The sequence below is a fragment of the Peromyscus californicus genome, unplaced genomic scaffold (genome assembly GCF_007827085.1).
Source record: "Peromyscus californicus insignis strain IS unplaced genomic scaffold, ASM782708v3 Scaffold_13__1_contigs__length_99412109, whole genome shotgun sequence".
Taxonomy (NCBI): domain Eukaryota; kingdom Metazoa; phylum Chordata; class Mammalia; order Rodentia; family Cricetidae; genus Peromyscus; species Peromyscus californicus.
The window spans coordinates 30,090,067-30,096,066 of record NW_026294424.1 but is presented as its reverse complement, the minus strand read 5'-3'; positions in this window follow the sequence as shown (position 1 = coordinate 30,096,066).

Sequence of the window (6,000 nt, the reverse complement as noted above, 5' to 3'; positions counted from 1 at the left end):
ATTTTCTATTGTCATAAAGCTGCTTTTTTCCACTTTTCATGGATCCCTTTCCAGTTTTCTGCTCTCTACTCACACTCTCTCTTAAACACATGTACTTATCAATTAGATTCTAGTGTCGCAGTTACTTTCCTGTTGCTTTGATAAAATACTCTGACAAAAGCAAGGGGGGAAAGATTTATTTTGAGCCACAGCTGAAGGTACTTTCCATCAAGGCAGGGAAGTCAAGAAGACAAGTTCTCAAGGCAGCCACAGTCAGGAAGCAGTGATGAATGTTATGAGTTCAGCTCACTTTCTCCTTTTTACGCCCTCGGGACTGACCCAGGGAATGGGTCTGCCCTCAATGAACAGATCTTGCCACTCCATTTAAGCCGGTCAAGATAAGTTCCAACAGTCATGCCTAGAGGCTAACCAGACCTAGATAACCCCACACCTGTGTGCTCAGAGGTTTGTCTCCCAAGGGGATTCTGGATTCTCTTAGGTTGCCAACAGCAACCATCACAGTCAGCATCTACACCTGGGGAAGAACACATGGTGTTTGTCTTCTTAAGTCTGCATTAGCCCACTGAATACATCTTCCAGCTCATCCTTTTTCTTGTAGATTTCATAGTTTCCTTTTTCTTTACGACAATAAAGTTCCACTGGGCTTATGTACCATGTTTCCAGTGTCTGTGTGTTATCTTATAGAGACCTAAGATGATTCCATTTTCTTGCTATTGTGAAAGAACAGCAACAAGCAGGGATGTGCTAGGATCTCTGCGGTAGACTGTAGAATCTTTGGGTTTATGCCCACCAGTGGTACACCTGAGTCATATGGTGATTCTAATTTTAGTTTTTTGAGAACCCTCCCCCCACTGATTTCTATAGTTTCTGCCCCAGTTCATACTCCCACCAACCATGAGTAAGGATTCCTTTTCTTCCAAATCCTTACTGTCATTTGTTTTCTTGATAATGGAATGAGACGGAATCTCAAAGCAGTTTTTAATTTGCATTTCCTCGATGGCTTAGGAGGTTGAATACTTTAATAAAAAATACTTGTTGGCCATTTGATTTTGTATTTGAGAATCCTCTGTTCAATTCATTGGCCCACTTATTTTATTGGCAGTTTTTGCTTTTAATTGCTACAGTTCTTTATGTAGTCTCCATGTTAACCCCTTATTTGAAGAAGAGGGGCCAAACATTTTCTCCCATTCTGTAAGCTGTCTGTTTGCTCCACTAACAGTTTCTTTCACTGTGCAAAGATTTTTTTAACTCCTGCAATCCCATTCTTCAACTCCTGAGCGTCTTCTTTTGTTATTGGGGTTCTATTCAGAAATGTTTGCAGATACCTTTATCCTGAGTGTGTTCCCATATCAGTCTCAGGTTTTTAATTAAGTCCTTTAATTAAGCCATTTTGAATTGACTTTTATCCAGAGTGAGACACGTGGATCTGATTTCATTCTTCTGCAGATGGCTATCAACATCTGCCAGAACCATTTGCTGAAAAGGTCGAGTTTGTTGTTGTTGTTGTTTTGTTTTGTTTTGTTTTCCAGTGTATGTTTCTGATGTTTTGTTAAAGATTGTATGTCCATAGCTGTATGGTTTTATCTCTGGGTCCTCTAGTATGTTATGTTGGTCTGTGTGTCTTTATTGTGCCAGTATCAATCTGTCTCTGCCACTGTAGACAAAGTAGTGTAGCATAGTTTGAAGTCAGGTAATGTGATACCACTGCCTCTGTCCTTTCTGCTCTGAGTTGCTTTGACCATGCCTGGTCTTTTGTTTCCATAGACCTTTTAGGAACTTCCCCACCTCACATGGTTCTGTGGGAATTTAATGGGAATTGCATTGAATCTAGAAATGGCTTTTGATAGAATAGTCATCTTCACAATATTAATTCTGTCAGTACGGGAGCATGGATGGTCTTTCCATTATCTAGAGTCCTTCAATTTCTTTTTTCAGTTGTCTTAAATTTTTCTTGTAAAGATCTTTCACCTACTTGGTTGGAGATGTGATTCTTACCTTTTATAGAAATAGTGTCTTCATCACTCTTTCATAGATAAGGTTGCTCTCCAGAATGGCTTCATAGCCTTGTATTCCCCTAGACTTATGAAGAGTCTACATAGTGTGCCTATGTGAGAGCTGTTAGTGTGGCTTGAGCATTTAATTTATCCTACTGGGTGTTTTCTAATCTTGCTCAAATTTGTGGTTTGGTGTCAGACATTAATTTGGAGCAAATCTCAGCCACTATTACTTTAAGTATTATTTCTGTTTCTGTTTCTTTTCTCATATCTACATCACATTATTACATTTTTTGTAGATGTTCCATAGTTCTTCAATATGTTTCTCTGGTTTTCCCCCCAACTCCTTAGTCTTTTTACTTTGTTTTTTCATTTTTGGTTGTGTCTATTGACTTATCCTCAAGTTATAGATTCCTTCTTCATACATACTAGTCCTCTAAGGTCATTGATGACTTTTTGTTGTTTGTTTCATTTCACCTACAGGTTTATTTTTCCCTAATCTCTAGCTTTTTTTTAACAATTCATTGTTTTTGTATATCTCAGTTTACATTTCCATTTACTCTTGTGTGCCTGACTACATTTTTCCATTAAAAGTAAAGCTGTAGTGCATTTATCATGGTGGTATTTTTTGTTTGTTTATTTGTAAAATTCTGATCTAATCACTCCAGCGCTCTTACCATGTTCATTCAAAAGACACTTAGGCCCTTTGTTACCCAGGCTAACACCGAAGTTCATTGCTCAAGCTCTCCTTCTTTCTCATTCTCCCAAGTCACTGAGACTACCAGGGGGCAGCATCCCACCTGGCTTTTTCATGCTAGTCCCAACTCTGGCTTTGGTATTTGTCCATTCTCTTCAAATTATGTCTTTTGACTTTTAGGATACTGTGGTGATTTGAATGAGAATGGTCCCAACAGGTTCATAAATTTGAATGTTTGGTCACCAGGGGATGGCAGTATTTGAAAGGATTAGGAGGTGTGGCCTTGTTGGAGGAAGTATTTTCCTGGTGGTGAAATCTCACTGGTGGTGAGATTTCAAAGCCCATGCCAGGCCCAGAGTTTCTCTTGGTGTTTGTGGGTCAGGATGTAGTAGTTCTCAGCTGCTGTGCTAGCACCATACCTGCCTGCCACTAAATGGACTAAACCTCTGAAACTGTAAGCAAGTCCCCAATTAAATGCTTTCTTTTATAAGTGCTGCTTTGGTCATGGTGTTTCTTCACAGCAATAGAACACTGGCTGAGATAGATGTATTGTAAGTTTTTGTTGAAGGGTAGAAATGATGTATGTGGATAAAAGGAAGTATAGAAATAAGGCTTTTATTAGGTAACAGCGCAGTGTGGGGAGATAAGGATCCTATAGCATAGGTCTCAGTTCTTTAGTGAGCTGGTGCCTCTGGACTGTGAACTTCAAATATGATTCTTAGGTCCTCACCCTCACCCAAGACACCTGGAGGAAGATAGAGTTATCTATTCCTTTCCTTCAGCTATGTTAAGCTCTGTTAAAAGCTCCTATAGGCTGTGCCTCTGATAACCTTCCCCAAGCAGAAGGACTGTATGATTGCCTCTAGGCTTTCTCTGGGAGGATCTGGTAGATCTCCTCAATGTACAGTTCACCTCAATGTGTCATCCCTGGCACCTTCCCCAAAGTGGGTCCCCATGAAGTTTGTACCTCATAGGCATCTCCACACTAAGACTCTAGCATGTGTCGATTCCATGTAGGGGTTCCTATCAGTGTACTGGTTCCTTTGTGAGCTGCACTTCCCTGTGTCCTCCTCTCTGTGCCAGATTTGAGGGGAGGGGTTTGCCTCTCAACCCCACTTCTCTGACGGATGATTCTAAGAGATGCCAACTCTTGTTGTGAGGACAGAGGGACGACTCTGTCTTTTGAAGCTTCATGAAACTCTCCACTCCTGGATCTTAGTGACGAGGGAAAGCACTTTGGAAGTTTATGTCAGCATTTTCTCCCATGGGGTGGCCACTCAGAGTCAAATGACACCCCAAAAATGGATACATGGCCCAGAACAGCAGGAAAGCCTGCTATCCTAGGGCCAGTAAATATCAGCAGGGACCAGCTGAGGGTAGTGATGTCATACAGGAGCAGGCCTAAGTATTCATAGGACAAAATTCTAAGTGTGGAAAGGGACAAACGATGGAAAAATAACTCCCCTTCCGACCCTTAATAGCCAACAGCTCTCTTGATGCAAAATTGTTATCAGATTCTTGGGTCTCCTTTGAATACATCTGTAAGAGCTATTATATGCATACACCTTTAAATGGAAACCCATTTTAGAAGAGCACATTTTTTCATAATTTTTAGAATTTGAATCACAATCTCCCTTAGCACTTACTGTTCCTGTGTGAAAATACTCTAGAGAAACACATCATACTCTGGGTTCAGTTCATTCTACTCTGACATAAGTCCAGAATATGAGTTCTAAGATGTTTGTAAATGTTGACATCTGCTCCTCTCTTTTGTTTCCCTCCCCTGCTTTTCCTTCTTTTTTTAAATTTAAATTTTATTTTTATCAAAATCATCATAAAATAACAGCGAAAGTAAAAATTTTTATGCATGTGTTCATAAGTAAGAGTAACAAAAAACACAGTAAATTTAAATCAATACAAATGATTTGATAATAACAAGTTCCCCTGTGGAAATTTGAGGAGTCCAATTATGTGTGGGTACACAGAGGGATTTTGAAGAGTTGCCAGCATTTTGTGAACACCTCACTTTTCCTCCTAAGGCTAAAAAAAAAGGAAAAAAGAAAAAGAAAACAGGAACGAGCTAAGATATAACTTAAAATATTAGAAGCCCAAGGCTCACGGATCATTGCGGAAGAGGCAGAAAGATTTGAAGAGCCAGAGACCTTGGATGGCTAAAAGGAAACATTGTCATCTGGACACGGCAGGGCAGATGCACATATGAAGTCTGAGCACTTGAGACAGGATGTACAAGACCAGGCCAGACTCAAGGCAGCCAAAATTCTAACATGGATCAGGGAGGTGGTCTCAAAGTCTCACCCCTAGGGGAGGAACTGATAGCTTCTGGGACAGGAGAAGTAAGTTTTCTTCAGGGGGTGAAGTCCTGGTGGGTTGACCAATGAAGGCCATGCATCCAAGAGTATATGGATGGCACAAATTGTACTTGAAACAAATTGAAAAAGGACACAAAGTTGGGTGGGTTGGGAAATGAGGATGGGATCGACAAGTAGTGGAGGCAGAAGGTGAGCGTGAGTTAAATATGTTGTACAAAATTCTCAACTAATAAAAATGAAAACATCAATTCCCAAAACAAGAAGGAGAACAAAAATACTGGAGACCCTCATACCTTCACCTCTTTGCCTGTCTTCACCCAACGTGTCTTTTTTCTCCATGGAATGTATGAACTGGGGAAATTCAGTTCCATGTTACTCTTAGGGAAGATTAAGCTCCTATTCAACACACCCCACTCAAAAGCTTCTAATTTAGCCACTCATCAAAAAAAATTGCTTGCCTAGTGTATCTGGCAGAGAATGAACAGCTTGTGATGTAAAGATGGGCACACTGGAGAGATTTGTTGTGGAAAGTGATCCTAGCATGTGCTTGCTAGTATGTCATGTCTGGACTTTATTCAGAATTTTTTTCCTTGGCCGAGCAAAAATTTTGGTTGCACTTGATCTAAAAATATTTGGAGATATGATGAAATAGAATCTGGAGTCCTGAAGCCAATATTCAGCTCAGGTTTAGAAGAGGCAATAAAGAACATGTTTGGATCACACATCAGCAAGCAGATCTCAGGACTCGGAGAGTTCTTTATCCTTTCTGAACCACGCGTCATCCTGACATTAAAAGAGGGAAAACAAAAATGTAAGTTAGCTTAAGGGTCAGCAGATATGCCGACAGCTCACTACAGTTCAGCATTCTAGACTGCTGTTGCCATTCCTGGATGATGTGGCAACAGAGAATACTTCACCTGGGTAACGGCTTGGGTTACTCTCACAGAGCCTATGTGCAAAGCTCTGACTGTGCAAGGCT